At 47.5% G+C, this 19,133-nt stretch overlaps 2 protein-coding genes across 12 annotated transcripts in view; one reads left to right on the top strand and one right to left on the bottom strand.

Annotated features, from left to right (window-relative positions):
• NF1 (neurofibromin 1) overlaps positions 1-19,133 on the bottom strand; it is a 3,279,657-nt gene that overhangs the window by 1,215,346 nt on the left and 2,045,178 nt on the right. The window lies entirely within an intron of this gene.
• Positions 1-19,133, top strand: part of EVI2B (ecotropic viral integration site 2B) — a 48,220-nt gene that overhangs the window by 17,668 nt on the left and 11,419 nt on the right. Inside the window, exon 4 of one of the 5 annotated variants that reach the window (XR_011274558.1) lies at positions 2,408-2,604. The exons of the other annotated variants lie outside the window; for them this stretch is intronic. The gene's annotated coding sequence lies outside the window, so the exon portion shown is untranslated. Of the gene's footprint in view, positions 1-2,407; positions 2,605-19,133 lie in introns of those variants that run through there. 5 annotated transcript variants of the gene reach the window in all.

Below are 19,133 nucleotides of genomic sequence, written 5' to 3'. Positions count from 1 at the left end.
CTCCAACAATCTTTGTCTTAATGCCAGTAAGACTGAGATTCTTCCCAACGGAATGCCTGTTCCCAGTTTCCTCCCCTCACTCTGGCCACCCTCTTTGGGCTGCTCTCCTCCCTCCACTGAAGCCAGAAACCTTGGGGTCATCTTCCACTCTTCTCGCTCTTTCACTCCTCACATCCTGGACCTTGCCAAGGCGGCCCACTTTCCACTTACCTCCTCGGAGGCATTCTCCCTCTCCTCACCTTTCCCCATAAGCTCAATGTCTCAAGATCTCTGATCCTCTCAAGGCTGGACTACTGCAACAGTCTCTTTCTTAACCTGCCGCCATCTTCCGTGCGCCCTCTTCAGCGTATCCAGAATAGGGCTGCAAGACTTATCCTTGGCCTCAAGCCCGGGGACCGCATCTCGCTAGCCCTCCAATCTCTCCACTGGCTCCCGGTTGCTGCAAGGATCAAATATAAGACCCTCTGCATCATCCACAAGGCTGTCTGGGGCCTGGGACCGCGCTACCTGCAACTCTGCCTTACTAAATACTCAGCCTCAAAATCCCTTCGATCCTCTTACTCCAACTCCATGCTGGTGAAATGCTTCTCCGAGCAGAAAGCCAGGCGCAGCTCTCTTTCCTCGGCTGGCTCCCTTCTCTGGAAGTCTTCCCCTCCCTCCCTGTCTTGAGCCGGATCTCTTAAAGTTCTGTAAACTACTCGAGACCCTTCTCTTCTCCACTACTTTTTCCTCCCCCTCCCGTGCTAACTACCCCCTCAGTCGCTGATTGGTGACTGGGACCCTCAAGTGTTTACCGGGGTCCAGGTCATCCGTCCAATTGCCCCAGCATCCCACCCCTACACTGGCCTTGGGCCCACCCTTGCCTGATGATTATTATATCAGGAATGAACTTATCGGATGGGGCAGTTGACTTCTCTCTTCCCTGAGCGGTCACCGCCCTTGCACTTACCTGCTACCTCTGCGACAGGTTCATGGCACATTTCCCCTCCTCCGAGGGGACCCTGTGCACATACCCCTCTCCCCTTCTTCCTCTGCACTTGTATGTTCTGAGTGTCGCAAGGCCTAGTAGGACCGTTTTTGTCGTTCTATGTTTATTACTGTCTAATGTATTGATTGTTTGATCCTCTTGCTCCCTTCCCTTCCTGGTGTGCCGTAGCTATGGCGTTCCGCTCTGCAACATCAAGTGTGTTTGATACTTGCAGGCGTCCTGGGTTCTGTTTCTCCAGGCGTTACACTTTCTGGGGCCTTCCCAGGTTCAGGTATGCATCCCTCTCGCTCCAAATACAAGCACTTTAACATACTAGTCCCAGTGGATGGGAAATTCTGATTTAAAAAGGGACATGTTCATTTTCCATAGGATAATGGCATATATTAGGAGTTTCTTCTACCCAGTGTCAGTACTTCATAGTTTCTTGTATTTAAAAAAATCCCATGTATGCCATAGTATGTCCAACTTTAGGGAGTTCCTCATGGGAACAGGAGTCATTGTCCCCTAAGAGGGTGTCTCTCCCCAGTGAGGTCCCACTTACCTCTACCAATATGGAGGGTATAGCAGAGCGGATTCACCTCCTTATCCTCACAGGAGGGGGTGAGGGTCTCTCCCTCTGGAGAGAAGCGACAAGCTCTCTCAATTTGTCACAGACCATAGTAGCCCACCATCTCAGCCTTTTTCTCACAGGAAATTTTCTTGAATACTGACATTTCTGCAATTGCCTACCTTATCACCCATGCTCAAGAAGCAAGTGGTATTCAATACCAGTTCAGCATTTTCTATGATGTCTCCCTGTGGAGTCATGCCTCGGGTGGTGCCGCGGCGTGCACTCAACCCGCACGAGCTCGGAGACGCTGGACACCCTGGCGGCATGCCCGCCCTTCCCGGTGCATCAAGGAAGGGGGAAGCCGCCGCGGACAGCCGCGTTGCTGGCGGCCGCGGCGACGCTGCGGAAAGAGCCGCTATAGACAGCCGCGGCGAAGCCGTGAGAGAAGCCTCTGCGGACAGCCGCGGCGGGCCCGCAGAACACTCACCTGGGTTCCACTCCGGTCCGGGGAACGGGGAGCCGTGCTCGCGGTGGTGCCGGGACGCAGGAGAGCAGCGACCGGATCGCCGCCTCTGTGCTCCTTCTGATGGAGCCAGGACTTCATGTGGCTGGAGAAGGACGCCCATCGTCCGGATGCGTCCTTACACCACGCGGCCACGGCTGCATGGCCAACGTGAACCCTCACCACCTCAAGGGAAACGGGAAGGGCGACAGCCCAGGGCGGCAACCTTTAAGGGAGATGGGACAACGTCCCAGGAACCAATGAGAAGGGGGTTAGCCCAGGCTCCCAGTGATTGGAGGGGGTTTGAAACCTCCTGTTATGATAAAAGGGCGCCAAACCAAACTAATGGGTTGCTCTCATTCCACAGGACACGGAGAAAGGAGAGAGGGGACCACCAGAGTGGTGGGCCTATCCGGACACCTCAAGATAAGACCAGACCAGGACTAACGTTGTTATATTTTGGAAGGCCAAGACACCGGTGAAGTTAACCGGGAGGACTTGAGAATAATTCCCTAAACATAACGCTATCCTTCAACCAGTGATTAAAAATATTGTTTCAGCATCCACCTGTCTCCGAGCTTAATTCCACACTCCCATAGAGACATCATAGACAGTTAGTTCTTTGCTTTTTTCATTGTTTAAAGTATATATTTTCTTAAGAACTTTGAGTGGCCATTCATTCATTTTGGAATCTTTGCACTATTGCTGTGTGGATTGCTAGCGTTCACACCTTGCACTCCTTTTGAGAGTATACCCTGCCCTCGGCCCATGTCACCAAAAAAGGCGAAGGAGGTACACCCGTTGGGCTGTGTAGGTTTTACCTTTACGATTGGGATCCCTACTGCTTTAGAATTGTGGTTCTGAGCAGCTGGTTTAGCAACTTCTCATCCCTTTACTCCTGCAGTGCAGTGGTCATTCCAACACAGGGCCACAGAATGGGCTGTGTCTAGGCTCCACTAATGGGTTTCACAAGCGGCCTCCTTTCCATCGGCCACCAAGCCAGTAAAGGCATCATGAGTTGCTCCTTCAGGCAGGTGTGCCGCAGCTTCTGAGATTACATTACATTAGATGTGTGTAGATTTGGCCAGGGCACATGAGGTATTTATGGCATTAAGGGCTAAGCTCCCAGTCCCAAAGATGTTCTTTCCTATGGTATCAAATTTCTTGCACTCCCTATTTGAGGGAGTGTTAGAGAGATAGAGGGCTTCACATTGGCAGTGTAAGCTTGGACTAGGAGGATCTCTGGGTTGGGAGAGCCGCATATTTTGCTAAATCCTTACCTCCGGTCACCACTAGGCAAGGGTATTGCCACATTCTGAGCAGTGGGTCTCCAATTGTGGTATTAAAAGGGAGAAATGTATCCCTCAATGATCCCTTGTCTGGTTTATCTCTCATTTTGTAACACTGTTCTCTAAGTGATACCTAGACCTAGTGCCCTCCAGCACTTTCTCCATGGTCTTGCGTAAGCTGCAGTTGGGGTTACTGTAGGTTAGGACTGCAGATTTTCCAGGTCTTGAAAAGTACCCAGGCCACTTGCACCCTTCAGAGACGAGTTGCCAACTCAATCAACCCAATGCCGTTGAAAATGAACTCCTTCGGATGCGAGCCCTAGGGTGCTTACATGGGTTCTAGAACAAAAGGTATTGCATTCCTTCATTGTAATTCTCATTCATGGCTTTGAAGTACTGCTTTCTCAAAGCAGGGGAAAATAATACTCTGCGTCCATCCTCTCCCCTGCACTGGAGCCACCAGTAGAAAGATGCTCATGGTCGAAGCAGATAGGCTGCACCCCTGTTGAGCAACCAGAGGCTCAGAAGAATCTTGGATTTTGCGATGGGGGCTAGGCATGTGGCTACCATCCTTTCGGTAACCTCTGCCAAATTTAGGTGTTGAGGGTCCTTGCTCTAGATTCAAGAAGTAGCCTTGAGAGCCTTCGACAGAAAAATAATAATTTGACTGAAGGATTCCCATTGCTCTGCCAAAGATGAAGCTGTTGGATATATCCCTTGGCTACCTGATGCATCAAAGAAGTACTCACTCATTTATTCAAAAACAGTGATGATTCTTGTGGGAAGAGGAAGATGGGATTTTTGTGCTTCTTTCTGTGATCTATGCCTGATGAGGTTCAATCTCAGGCATAGGCTGATTGGTGGCACACTCCTCCCCAGAAGGTAGCCTCTTTGAGGGGGTGTTCAGCAATTTTAACAGGGGCCAGCCAAGATCCAACTTCGCTGCACATTCACTCGGGGCTTTTGAGTTCAGCGCTTGGCAAAGCTGGCATTGTCTGCCATATTATGATCAACCCTGAAACACAAAAACTAGACGCTATGGAGTTCAGTGATAGACATTCTGGGTGTGCAGTCCCTGCAGGTTACAAGACCAGAGGGCTTTGCGGTACTGGGCATGTTGACATGCTTAAGAAAATCTCGCGCAAGAAAAAATAAGTTGTTCCAATGCAGCATGCTGAGCACATGAAAAAAAAAAAACTGAGGTCATGAGGCGTGGTGCTCTATATATGCAATGACAGCGTCATTTCTGGAGCCAGGGTGGAGTCAGAGGGAGTGGGCGCTGAAGTACACTATGCCCCCTACCCCAGCTGGGAATCTTTCTGGTGCCAGTTTCCACTGCCGACTAAATATCTAAGATGAAGGGAGGCAGTAAACGATTAGCAACTAAAACCGCAACGTCTGAACAATAACATACCAAAAACTTCACATGCAAATTTCAGGCCATCAGCATTTAAAACATTTATTTTGTTGGCAAGCTCATGAATTAAAAGACAAAACTGGGATGGCTGCAGCACACCGCCTGGTATTGGCCTCTCACAACAGGAAGGCTTCAGTGGTCTTTTCATCCACTCATCCCCCATCTGACTGGTGCAAAGTTGTTGCTTTAGAATTCTTAAAGGTAAAAAATTAATAGTGGAACGTGCAGTGACTAAACTCAACATTTGGCATCTATGCATACAGTCTAATGCTATTTTCAGTACAATGAAGAGTAGGTATGTCATCTCCTTCAACAATGTCACTTGTTTTAGTACTGTGGGGTGTGCCTTAACACCAGGTCTATCATGCAGATATCATGTATGAATTCTGCCTACAAGTGAGATACGATCGCCTGCTTAGTTAACCAGATGTCCAGTTGATCATTCCCAAATATCTTGCCTAAACAATCTATTAAAAGGTATAGGCTGGTTGTTGACCAGGTCTCAGCAATCCCCTTTCTTACGGATCAGAACAATTTCGGCCCTCTCCTTTGAGCATTTATTGCATTAAAAAAATGGAAAAAAATGGGACCACACATCAATGGTTACGACTATTGGCAGTGTATCTAATACAGGTGCCTTTGCTACCTACTGCAAATTGAGCATCACACAAATCCTTTGCAATAAGTACCAGGTGCTACCAGGGGTCAAATCCTAAAAAAAAGTGGGGGGACTCATTAACATACCAATTGAATGTGGCATCACCAGAAATTAGAATATAATGGTGCCCTCTGAAAAAAGTGGGGGGACTCTGTCCACCCACGTGTACCCTCGACTTCAGCCCTGGGTGCTACGTATCTACCTATCGGCAGTCTGTTTTTATAGTAAGAGTGGAGCCCATTATCTTGGTACAGTCTTTTGAAGTGGGAGCACCACAAACATTTGAAAATGCCATCTATAGTAGAGGGGAGCTGGTGCACACCCTTTGAGATAATCTGCAAATAATCCTTATAGTTATTGGGCACATCTGCCAGAGAATCTCCTGCACAGCAGACAGCAGGTAAACTAGATCATTTCAGGTAGTAGTCTGCTTATGTACCCAGGGAGCAGAGAGTAGCAGGTCTGCTGCTATCCAGCTTTTGTCCCTCCTTGGCTTTCCCTAGCCACTTTTATACATCTGGGCCAGTGTGTCACTCAGTATGATAGCCCAGGATTGGGCTATCCCCTGAACTGCCTGTTTCGGGTCTTTTGATCCGCTTGGTCCCCCATGTGGTTTGAAGGATAACCTATTTATTGTTACCCTTCTGATACTGGGCAAGATTGAATTTGTCTGCAAAATGTTTAATGGCTGCTCCACAGTTTTATGTATGTGGCAAGCTGTCTGCATGGTTGTGGCATTGCAGTATTTAGCGCCGGTCAGCATCTACCCAGTGAGCAAGGTAAGTGTTCACATGGGAATGCCAAGTTCGAGAGTGGTCGAAACAGGGTTTATACTTGGGGAAATGATGGTAAGCAACACTTCCAGTATATTTGTGGGTTAATTCCTTTCCATTGAGTGCTCATGGTTTGGTGCTTCTCCGCAGCTACTGTTTCCTTAATGCTTGTGGTTTAATTCAAATCTGTGTTTGAATTTAGTGAACCCTTGTGATGTAATTGTTCTCCCTGGTTTGATTTTACTGAGTAGTTGTAGAATTATTCTTAGAGGGTTGACTCTAGTAACTCAGGATCTGCTGGGCATTTTAGTCCACTTCCATCATTTGGGGTAATGGTACCCTCAGAGGGAATATCAGAGTACTGCGTTCCTCGAGGTAAGGACCAGCCTAAAGCATCCCTCTCCACCCACCCTCTAAGAGGAAAACTGTGGCTCGCCTACTCACAATAGAGGATGGGGTGTTCACCAAAAGGATGGGTTGTTCACCAACTCACCACAATATTGATGTTTATGGGCTTGTAATGTACTTCAGACACATTGGAAGTGGAATTATCTTCAGTCCATACTCCACTCAAGGTGGGATCAGGTTCGTATTTGGTATTAAAATCAACAAGTAATAACCTTCCCATATCAGTATCCTTGTCACAAACCATTAGTTGTCGTGCAAGAGTGGACAAGGTACTTAATCTGTCTTAGGGTAAACATTTATGATTAATACTGTAAGGATATTTTATAATATAGTCTTCAGAACTGTAATATACAGAGGACTAGTTTCCATTCCTTCTTTTGTCTTTCAGGTAGGTTGCAATACATATCATTAACCCTACACAAACCTATCCTTGCAGCAGGAACAAATAAATGTGACATAACCATTTCTGAATTGGATTCAGAGACTAGTTCTCCTAAAAGAAAATATGGACATCCTACATGAATTGATCCAATCTCAGTCAGTATTTTACTTTGAAGACCAGCTATGTTCCTGAAAAGCCTCATGTTTATTATTATTATTTTTTGCAGTTATAGTGCCCTGAAAGCCCACAGGCATCAAGGCGCAAGAAGCAAAGGGAAGAGCAAGGGTAAACACCAGACTGTCAAAGCACCCAAAGAGGAATCAACCAAAAACCATGGTTTTAACTCCCTTTCGGAATTTTATAATGTTCGTTTCGGCACAGAGACACAGCGGAAGCTTATTCCATAAGGGGGCAACCTGGGCAATGAAGGACCTACGTAGTCCTCTAACCCTCTTACTCTGTGGAACTGACATGCAAATTACATCACTGGATCTTGTGAACCTAGTAGGAGTACAGATGTTAACAGTTTCTTTAAGGTAGCTAGGGGCTTGCCCGTTTATAAATTTGTGCACCAATGTAAATGCCTAAAACTGTATGCAAGCCTCCACATGGAGCCAGTGAAGAGTTCTCCTATGTTCGGAGATGGGCTCATGTCTTGGTATATTCTTAACAATGCGGACCACGTCATTTTGAAGAACTTGGAGTCATCCAAGACTGTTTTTACTAGACCCCGACATCAAGACATTACAGTAGTCTAACCGAGGCATCACAAGAGCACGTACCAAAGTGGCAGAGTTAAGCTCACAAACATAGGGCTTGGCTAGCCTAAGAAGGAGCAGTATATACTGTGCCTTGTTCACAACACTCTGTGTTGGTGGTAATGTTCAAAGAAGACTCAAAAACAAATCCCAGTGTCTTGACTCTGTCCCCAGTAGGTATAGCGTGGCCTTTGACACAATAAGCTGAGTATTGCGAGTCCAATTTGGTTCTTGCCTGGAGTGAACCGAAAACAATTTCCGTTTTTTTAGCGTTTAGGCACATGCCATATAAAGTCATCCATTGTTGAATGGCAGTATAAACTTTAATTTATAGTCTCAGAGTCTTCTGTATACTTGCCGCTCAGTTCAAACACGAGCTGGGTGTCATCTGCATAGTTGGTAAAATGGACACCCAGCCTGGCCAACAGATCACACAGTGAGCAGCAGTAAATATTAAAGAGACGCAGAGACATACACGTGCCCTGAGGGACGCCACATTTCAGGAGTTCCTCCTGGGAATGAGCCTTAGCCCAGACAATCCAAGATTGGCGGCCTGTCAGGAAAGTATTGATCCATGCCAAGGCATTACCCGATATACTACACAAAGCCCTCAACCCGTCCAACAGCTTGTCATGGTCAACAAGGTCGAAGACTGATAATGAGTCCAACAACATCAGCAGCCCCGCCTTGCCTTGATCCATGACCTGAATCATCTCAGACTTCATATCCAGCAGGGCAGTCTCTGTGCGAAAGCTGGCACAAAAGCCTGACTGTCTAAAATTAAAAGCTCCAGATCCTTCCAAGAACTCCTGGAATTGCAATGTAGCCACAGAATCCTTAAAAAATACAGAGCATTAGTAATAGGCCTGAAGTTCAAATAATTTGTGGGGTCAAGGCCCGATTTCTTCAACAAGGGAGTAACCAAGACGACCTTCAGTGCCTCAGGGACACAACTGTCTCCAAAGCTGGCATCAATAAGCCGAATAAGAAAGGAGAGAAACAAAGATTATTCAAGATAATTCTGGACGGCAGCAGCTCTCCTGAGCAGGTGGTAGGCCTCATATTGGTTAGAATAGTAGACAAACAGTCCTCAGTTGCATTCCCAAATACAGGCCCTTCAGGGGAGGGTTGATCAGGAGTGTCAACAGATGTAGTGGAGTTTGCGCACTCCATCCCAGCCAAATTAATCTGGATCTTAGATTGAGCTGTCTGTATTTTGGCTGCAAAGGCAGCTTGAATGTTTTCACAATCAATATTAGTGGGTGTAGATTTCTGTGACATAGCTGGAGGCTTCTCAAGATCCCTCAGAATATTAAATAATTTCTTGGAATTATTCTCAGCTTGGACAATTTTATTGTCCAAGAAAGATTTTTTTTTAGCAAGAAGGACCTCAGATCGATACTTTCTCTCAAAAATCTTCAACTCCTCTCTATTAGCTGGTGATTGGTCCTTTAGCCAAACACTTTCTGCTTTCCTCTTTTTCTTCTTTAAGACATGTAACGCCTCACCATACCATTGCTGGTTTTTCCCTTCTCTCTTACACTTTTACTAGTGATTGGGGTAACACGATCCAGTATGTCCAGAAAACATCTATCAAACTCCGCCACCAAAGAACTGGGGGAGTCCGAGATAGATGTATATAACATCAATGAGGATAAGCAAGATTCCAAATCTTCCTGACTAATTTTGTTAAAATTACGGCTGGAAACTTTACAAGTAGGATTACTTTTCTGTTGATGGATACAGGGCAGAGCAAGCTCAAAGGAGACAAAAAAAATGATCGGACCATATACAGGGTTCAACTACTGCCAGACTTAGGGATAGGTTTCTACTATACACCCAGTACAGTGTATTGCCCAGGCTATGCGTGGGTTCTTTCCGGTTTGCAATGATACATTTATTTCTGGCCAGTAACTGCTCAAGCTGAGAAGCTTGTGGGTCGAGTGGGTTAAACAGCCAATTGTTGAAATCACAAAGCACAATAGAGGCAGTGTTGAGTTTATGAAGCAATGACAAAGGCTCAGCAAGATCGTCCTGAAAGTGTACGGTTTCATGAGGAGGGCGATATAAAATTACTATGTTTAAATAATTATGCTGTCCAGTCGAATGGTCGAAAACATTTGATCGAATGACCATTTGATCGACAGTCAAATGGTCGGAAAAAAAAGGTCGAATTTTTTTATTTATATACATTTTTTTGTTTGGGTTGCTAAAAAAATGTTTTTAATAAAGAAAACGGGGGCTTGGGGAGAACCCCCCATAAAAATAAAAAATAAAAAAAAAACGACCCTTTTTTTCCACCATTTGACTGTCGATCAAAAGGCATTCGATCCTTTTGTTTTCGACCAGATGACCTACAACCAACAATTATTCAGCGCGAGAGTGCTTTAAGAAGCAGAATTTCAGCGCCCTGACATAAAACTGATGTTTGAAAAAAGTTCAGATGGGAGTCGGACTATAATTGCTACTCCACCCCATCTGTTATCTTCCCTATTTTGGCAAAAAAATGAGTAAGCGGTGGGGTGGGTACGTCAATATTAGGATCACTAGAGTCTTGTAACAAAGTCGCCATGATTGCAATAATGTCAATCTCCTGATATAAAATGTAATTGCACACTTCAAGTGCGTGTTTATCCAGAGATCTCATATTCAGTAGCACCATTTTAATAGTTGGGACATTATTTCCAGAGGGGGAGATTGCTTTTCTACTAAGCCATGCTTCGCTAAAAGCCTTTATGTGAAGCTTGTGCGAGTTACAATATTCCACATCACTCTCTCTTACTGATTCCATAGAACAGCCTCTTGCTCCATCCTGAGTAGCAGTCAACAGGGGTCTGTACCGGCGTGTCTCGCGCAGACTGGCACCTCCCAGACACGCCTGTCAGGATGATTTAAGGGGGCCCGAGGACTACAAAACCAAAGGGGGTTGTAGTTCTTTAACGTGATACAATGTGGACAAATGTAGTTTAGGCAGTTAATTCGACGGCTCAGATAAAAATAAAGTCAATACTTGGCCCACCGTCCAGCCTAACAAATAGCTACAATCACTAAAGCTAATAACAGTTTTTTTTAAGTTTGTCTTATTATGAGCACAATAAAACTCAACAATACTATAACAATGTCAAGCTTTAAAGACTGTTAAAATGCAGCGTGCTATTTAAGAGGGCTAAAGATGCAATTTGGTGCGAAAAATCAGGAAGCCTGCTGCTTTCGTAATGCAGACTGGCACCTCCCAGATGCGCTGACGCGCTTGTCAGAATGACAGGGGCCTCTCAATCTCACTGGGGGTAAGCAGTAATCCGGAAGTGGGGCTGGAGATGTCAAACAAAGAGTTGGGTCCTCTTCTGCAACTTGCAACAGTTGATCTCCTCTTATTGGCATTTGTATAGCAGAGCGTATGTCCAGAGGCATCTTGGAACAAGAGCAACATGCAAAGTAGTCAAGTAGTGGGGGAATTATTTGAACAGAAAAGTCTTCAGAAGACGCAGGAAAAAAAATTATCCTTAGTAGCACGTAGCAGCTGTGGAAGCGAGTTCCACGGCTTAGCTGCGGCCACAGAAAAGGCACAGCGGTCTACCTGGGTAAGCCGCACCCGAGGCACTTGTAAGAGATTCCTGAGATCGCAAGGGGTGATGAGGCACATAGGGACAGAATTTAGGCTTTAGATATTCTGCTCCAGTGCCATAAAAGGCCTGATGCACTATGCACAGATTTAAATTGGATTCTTTGGATGACAGGGAGCCAGTGCAATTGTCCCAAAACAGGGGAAATGTGCATACAGAAAGAGGTCAGAGTTACCAATCTGGCTGCTGCATTTTGCAGGAGCTGAAGGCAGCGTACCAGATAAAGAGGCTGGGCCAAGTAGAGGGGATTGCAATAGTCGATATTGCTAAGCACTAAAGAGGCTGCTGCAGGAGCATGCAGACACAATGGAATAAAGGGAAGAACCTTGCGCAAGACCCTGAGTTTGTAGTGCCCAGTTTGGCACACCAACGCTACTTGTGCCTTGAAGGAGAGGGAGGATGAAAGCCGGACACCTAAATCCCTCACTGACGACACAGGTGCCGGAAAGGAACCCTGAGAGGGGCACCAGAAAGAGTCCACAGGGGAAAAATCAGAAGGAGGGCCCACCACCAGGTCCTCAGTCTTGTTCCCATTCAACTTTAACCAGCTGTCGCTCATCTAACAACCCATGGCCTCAAGGCACCCTCGCAGCTGAGATGCTGGACCGGGATGAGACAGGTCCAGCTGAAAGATTGAGTGTCATCAGCACAAGAGCAACACTGGAGGCCATGCGAGTGGATGAGCGCAACCAGCAGTTGAATGTATAGGTTGAATAATTTGGGGGACAAGGTGGACCCCTGAGGAACCCCACAAGACAAAGGGAGAGAAGAGGAACGAAAAGGGGGGAGGAGGGGAGTGAAACTAATTGAATGCAAACCAACAGAAAAGTTTTAAACCATAGCAGCACCTGCCAAGCAATTCCAGCCCCGGCCAGGAGATCAAGCAAGATGGAGTGGTCAATGAGGTCAAAGGCAGTCTAATAATATTAGCGCCCCCACTCCACCTTGTACAGCGAGGCGTGTTGGGTCATCTACAGCAGATACCAACACGCTCTCTGTGCCAAGGCAGGGGTGAAAGCCAGATCGAAAGGCGTCAATGAAAAGAAGATTCAAGAAAGACCGAGACGGCGAGAAATTAAGGACTCTAGCAATTTCATGGAGAAAAGCAATAGAAAGATAAGCTGAACATTGACCAGAACAATGGATCTGTAGCCTTTAATCCTTTGTGGTAACCATAGGCTGCAGCACCCAATGGGTCCCTAACACAACCACCACTCCAATATTTCAGCCCCCACCCCCAAACTGGACACCCTTCCCTCCCATGTGGGGGAAGGGAATCAATATTTGTTAGGCAGAATCCTGTGCAGTGCCCTTAGGGACCACTACACACAATTAAGACTACAGGTGGCAATACAAGTTTTACCTTTGGTACAAGCCTGTAATACTATATTAAAGTGGTAGCAGTAGCGGAGCAGCCAGGCTTATCTCAAGAGTATATGAGCAGTAGCAGAGATTACACAAAGGGACCACAATTACTGAGACTCAAGCAAACACTGACTCAAGGTTTCAGGTAGAAAAATATAAGTACATTTATTTTTAAACCATTTGTTATAAACACACCACTTCTATTAAATTCAAAACCACACGTAAAATATATTACGACTAACCAATTCACTTTGTATGGTATGACTCAAGGTAAGTACCCTGTGTTTGAATGGACCGGTGTTATAAAACAAGACACGTTACCGTGAATACGATTGCAATCACTTTTTGACAGTTCGGTGTACTAAATAAACGCGTATCCGTGACAAGAAATGCTACCGGGGCAAAAACACACAAAGCACCTGAGATACCCAGAGGGAGTTGGAGGCAAAAATCATAAGCAATATTATAGTTAGGCAAACAGGATCGAAGAACACTCAGACAGGAGTTCAAAAGTCAAAGGGCCGGAGCCAGCGTCAAGTGACACCACACCGGGTGCCTGTCGTCAAGGATCACCACAGTCGAACAGTTCACGATTCAATGTAGCCAAGAGTACTTTGATATTGTCAATGTTCGGAAGCAAAAGTTATAAGAAGGAGTGAAGACAAGGGCAAGACTTGGAGATGAAGAAAAGGGATTCACCCTAATTCCTCAAGCAGAACACTACCTTATTGAATGGAGAGGCTGGTGCCCTGGCAGTTGTTCCTGTTGGTGTCGCGCAGACCCACGGTTCCTGGAGCTTCGATGTGAAGGACGACGTCGGAAGGGGTCTGCACCACACAGGGATGAAGCCAGCAGCAGCGACAATGAATAAAAGGTGCGCTCCTTAAAAACAGGAGAGGCTCTTCAGATGGCTATTCGGACCACTAGAGCAGTGTGCAGCAATTTCGACCAAGGAGAGGATCCTCTGGCTGTAGAACATGAGCTGGTTATCCCCACCAAGCTCAAGGGAAGACGACTCCGGTCTGGATCTTCTCTGGTCGTAGAAGGGTAGATAGCTCAGGAATGCAGCAGGGCTTCACCGGGACGGGGTAGTTGCAGCAGCCGACTTCTTCTCCGCTTCTCTTCGGTTCCTTGTAGTTCCAGTGGCGACTCTCTGACTTCTAGCCCAAGAGACCTGCCTTTTATGCGAAAAACCCCCATTCACACAGCCTGGCTGTCAATCACGCAGCAGGGGGGGTTGTCCAGCCCGGACAACCACCTCAGCCAATCATGGCACAGTGCGACTTGGGTTTCCTAGGATACCCTGCGCAGGGGGTGACTACACCCCTCCCTCACATTCAGCCCACCTAGACACCCAGGCACCTGGAGCAGGGCTTCTGAGCAGAAGCCCGCCAAAAGACGGCGAACAAAGGAGACAAACCTGGTTTGCCGTGCAAAGACAGACACAAGAAGGACTTTAACAGAAAGAAATGGCGAATAAACCCGACCGGAGCCAAAAGAAAAAGTATTTGGTCAAGCGGGTTTAAGTTCGAGGCTAATATAATAGCCTAAAACAATACCACGTTTATCTAATGTAGTTGCGGTAGAAATGTTAGGGTAGATATCACTGCCACCAGCCAAGTCTAAATGTTAAAAGAGCAAAACAATGCTCTGGGAGGTACTGATACAAAGGGATACGAAGTAACCCTTTCCAGCACTCCATGGAAGATGGGGTGTACTAGATCTGTGGTGATTTGACTAAGTAAAGTCAATGGCAACTTTACCCTTTTCTGGGGGACTGTAGTCAGCCCCAGAAATGAAGTCGGTGGGAAGACTAAAGGACAACCCTGTGTCACTGCACTGAAGGTGCTGTGTAACACACAAAAGAAGGGGGCTACTGAAGTGGTGTACTCCAGAGTCCACAATCATAAAACAGGTCAAAGACACATGGCAAAACATGGGTAAGAAGGGGGAAAATCTCACACTCTTACCAAGTGAAAGAAATAAACTCCAGAAGTCCAGCAAAGCTGCTGGGGGACTCACTAGGTATGGGAAATTAGCCATTCATGAGAATTCTCCCTAACAATATTCTACCGACAGTAATTGTTTTGCTAACTAACACTGAGAAAACTATTGTAAAGACATCATATGGATGATTGGATCTCAATCGTGCAGAGTAAACCACTGAAGAATCCCCTAACTTGCTTAATCCAATTAACTATTTATATTGTCACTACCAGTGCAAGAACACATCAGAACATTCAGTGGAAGGGACCATGGTCTGGGTTGCCCCCGAGTTTTAAACACCCAACTATTGGTATTCACCATTGTCCATCCTCGGGCGACCTTATTTAGACAGCGCTAGCGGGGCTCAATGTAGAGCAGGGGTAAAACAACTAGCTTGGTATTGGAGATGATTATATCAAGAAGCATGGACAAACAGGCCTTTGTAGTGCAAAATGCCTAAGTGGTGAGTTTGGAGGGGTGACTTCTCAGTCGCTTGACCCACTTTGGAAGTTCAGGAAATCATGTTTGGGAGTATGTACATGGGGAACTCCTACTCCAGAGATTCTGCCATTTCAAGAATGGCAGCTAACAGCTCTTGTTGGAAGCAACAAGGGGTTTGCCGAGAAACTGAGTTTTTGTCCTCACAAGGCAAAAAGCAGCCTGGACCTTTAAAGTGTTTTTTCTTCTCAAGCCCCATTTTGTCATTTGGTTACCGGCATTGTATGTTTTTTTAAATATCAGACGGTGCTTTTAGGAGGTGTAAGAAATCAGAAATATCAAGCAGACTGCAAAATGAAAATGCAGATTTGTTTATTCTGTTGCCCTACTCACCCAGTCTCCTAATTGCCTCTCTTATCACCAGAAATGCACATGCTAATCTCCATGTTTGCACACAAATCATCCATATGGATGGGATTTGAAATTCCATTTGATTCAATTTGTTTTGAAATTCTACACTACTTATTTTTACAGAAGCGTCACTTTGGGGATTCTTTTCCAATGTAAACTGAAGTACAGATATAGTTTGGATGCAGATAGGACTTGTAGATTGCTTTGCTGAGACTAGATGTGAGTTGAAGAGTTTGCTCGAATTCCAGGCAACACAGTGAACACAACGCAGTAAATAATAACTGGTTGGTCCCCTCCCAGCTACATATGGAGCATAAATGAACAATCCTAGACACAGCAGTGTAAGGAAGATAAGTGGGTTGAGCACACACCGAGAGAGTTGAAGTTTGGTTTGTGTTGCAAACACACAGGTTAAGAGATAAATTAGATGAATTTATAAGACATGTAATTATTTTCCATGATTCAGAGAGAATGCACCTTTACACTGAGGGGCCAGAATGGGAAAGACTATAGCAAACAATACCTTCAAGTCAGTTCGACATACATTTCTTTATTCCATACCAAAGAAGCCAACAATCCTGCAACAAACATTGTCTAATGCAAGTAAATGAATAAAAGGGCTCACAACTAATTCGGTCAAATCCCATTGGTAGGGTTTTGCTTGGAGATGTCTCTTGCATTTTTGTGAAGAAGCCAATCCACGATTTAAGCAGATGTATTGAGAACAGCATGGTCTGGTACATTTTGGTGATGTATACAATGTATCAAAATCTTCTAAAACGGATAAGGAACAAGTTACTTACCTGTAACTGTTGTTCTCCAGCATGGGTCTGGCATGGTCACATGCTCATGAATATTCCCCGTCGTCAGGCTGGGAATCCTCGGTAAAGAAAAAACCAGTATCAGTTTCGTTTCTGATCTGTCTTTCGTAGTAATAACCAATCACTGATCTCTGCGTCATACTGACCACAGCCAATGACTGCCCTCTACCTAAGCCCCGCCTCTGGCAGCCATCTTCAGATTTGGAAGCACGTGAAGTGGCAGTATGACCAAGTGAAGAGCCGCAGAGGGGTAGGCGGGAGGGTTCGCATGTGAATCCATGCCAGACCCATGCTGGAGAACAACAGTTACAGGTAAGTAACTTGTTCCTTCTCCAGCATGGGGTCTGGCATGGATTCACATGCTCATGAATAAAGAATACATAGCAGTACACACATGCACAACCACGGGAGGTGGCAAAGGCTCAACATTAAGCATTACATCAAACTCAACATTAAGCATCTTACCTCCTCACCAGGCTCACCTCAGGCGAACAGGTTGCGCAGCACTGCTTGGCCGACACTGGACTCCTCCCTGGAATCCCGGTCGACGCAGTAGAATTTCGTGAAGGTGTGCGTCGGCCTCCACGTAGCAGCCCTGCATATGTCCAGCAGGGGCACACCAGATAGGAACGCCGTGGTAGCTGCGATCGCTCTGGTGGAATGGGCTCTCGGACGGCCAGGAAGCGGTCGGTTTGCCAACCGGTGACAGTACATGATACAGCCGGAGAGCCATCTGGAAATGGAAGCCTTCGAGAGAGCCTTTCCCTGATTGACAGGTCCAAAGTTCACAAAGAGTTGTGACGTCTTCCGAAAACACTTTGTGCGGTCTACGTAGAACTTCAGCGCTCTACCCACATCCAGCGAGTGCAAAGTCCTCTCAGCCGGCGACGAAGGCGACGGGAAGAACACAGGCAACACCAAGGGTTCGTTGAGATGGAAGTCCGACGGTACCTTGGGCATGAAGGAGGGGTGCGTCCTGAGCACTACCCTCGTGTCGTGAAAAGTCAAGTACGGGGCCTTGCAGGAAAGGGCCTGGATCTCTCCCACTCGTCGTGCGGAGGTGATGGCCACAAGAAACGCTGTTTTCCACGACAGAAATTTCAACGGAGCCGAGTGCAGAGGCTCGAACGGAGGTCCCATGAGCTTGGTCAGCACCACGTTGAGCTCCCACGCCGGGGCCGGAGCCTTCACCGGCGGGAACGATCTGAACAGTCCCTTCATGAACTCTTTCACCAGACGATGAGACCACAAGGACGTCCGGCCCGTGGTTCTGGTGTATCGGGAGATCGCAGCAAGACGAATCTTGATGGACGCGTGTGCCAGTCCAGCTTTGGCCAGCGTCAGCAGGTACGGCAGTACCTGGGGAGCCATAATCCGTAGAGGGTTAACCTTCTGTGCGTGGCACCAGACAGAGAACCTCTTCCATTTGTGTCCGTAGCATTTAAGAGTCGAGGACGCCCTGGCCTTTGCAAGAACCTCTCTGCAGTCGGCCGGTATGTCGTATCCTCCAAACTCTAGCGCTGCAGGAGCCAGGCCTGCAAGTTCAGCGATTTCGGGTCGTGGTGGAGGATGGCGCCTCCTTCCCTGGAGAGTAAATCCGCGTCCACTGGCAGCTTGATTGGCGGGGACGCTGACAAGTCCAGAAGGTCCGGGAACCATATCTGCCTCGGCCACGCAGGTGCGACGAGGATCATCCTGCACCGTGACCTCTTGAGCTGGTTGACGAGCCGGATTAGCAGTGGCAAAGGAGGGAACGCGTAGAGGAACAGGCCCTCCCAGGGGAACGAGAAAGCATCGCCCATGCTCCTCGCCTGGGGAAACCTGCTGGCGAACCTCCGGCACTTGGAGTTCGTCGCCGTCGCGAACAGGTCGATCTGGGGTGTGCCCCACCATCGGAAGAGGCGATCCACTAGATCCTGCCGTAGTTCCCACTCGTGGCACGAGCGCAGCTCCCTGCTGAGTGAGTCGGCAATGGTGTTTTTTATCCCTGCCAGATGAAACGGCACCAGAAACATCCTTTGGGCGACGGCCCAATGCCACAGGTCCTGCGCCTCCTTGGACAGCGCTGGGGACCTGGTTCCGCCCTGTTTCCTGATGTAAAACATGGTGGTGGTGTTGTCAGTGAAGATCCTCACCACCTTGCCCCTGAGGGACGGAAGGAAGGACCTGAGGGCCCAGAGCACTGCACGGAGCTCCAGGACGTTGATATGGAGGGACTTCTCCGTCGGGAGCCAAAGGCCTCTCGCGTGCAGGTTTTCGGTGTGCGCTCCCCACCCTTCCAGGGAGGCATCCGTGGTCACTGTCTCCTGGTGGTCTGGGGTCTGGAAGTCCATGCCCGCCGTCAGATGCGCGCGGTTGCCCCACCACCGGACCGCTCGGCGGAAACTCTCGTCGAGTGTGATCCTCTCCTCGAAGCCGCCCGTCGTTTGGATCCAGCGCGCGTCCAGGAACTCCTGCAACGGGCGCATCCGGAGCCTGCACATGGGAATGAGGTAGATGCAAGAAGACATCATTCCGAGGAGGGACTTGATGGACCTCACCTTGGCCGCGTCGGAAACCAACATCCGCTGTACCTTGCCCAGGATGGACCTGGTCCTTTCCTCCGACGGGGAGGCCAGAAGGGACACTGTGTCGAGCTTCGCTCCCAGAAACAGTGCGTTTTGCGCGGGTACCAGGTGGGACTTGGCGTAGTTCACGGAGAATCCCAGGTCCGTGAGAAGTTGGACGGTCCTTGCCGTGTGCTCCACGGCGAGCTCCCTCGTCT

The sequence above is a fragment of the Ambystoma mexicanum genome, chromosome 9 (genome assembly GCF_040938575.1).
Source record: "Ambystoma mexicanum isolate Mex_15411 chromosome 9, UKY_AmexF1_1, whole genome shotgun sequence".
NCBI lineage: Eukaryota > Metazoa > Chordata > Amphibia > Caudata > Ambystomatidae > Ambystoma > Ambystoma mexicanum.
Note: the sequence above shows the minus strand (reverse complement) of the source record. Positions and strands in the feature narration are given on the sequence as shown.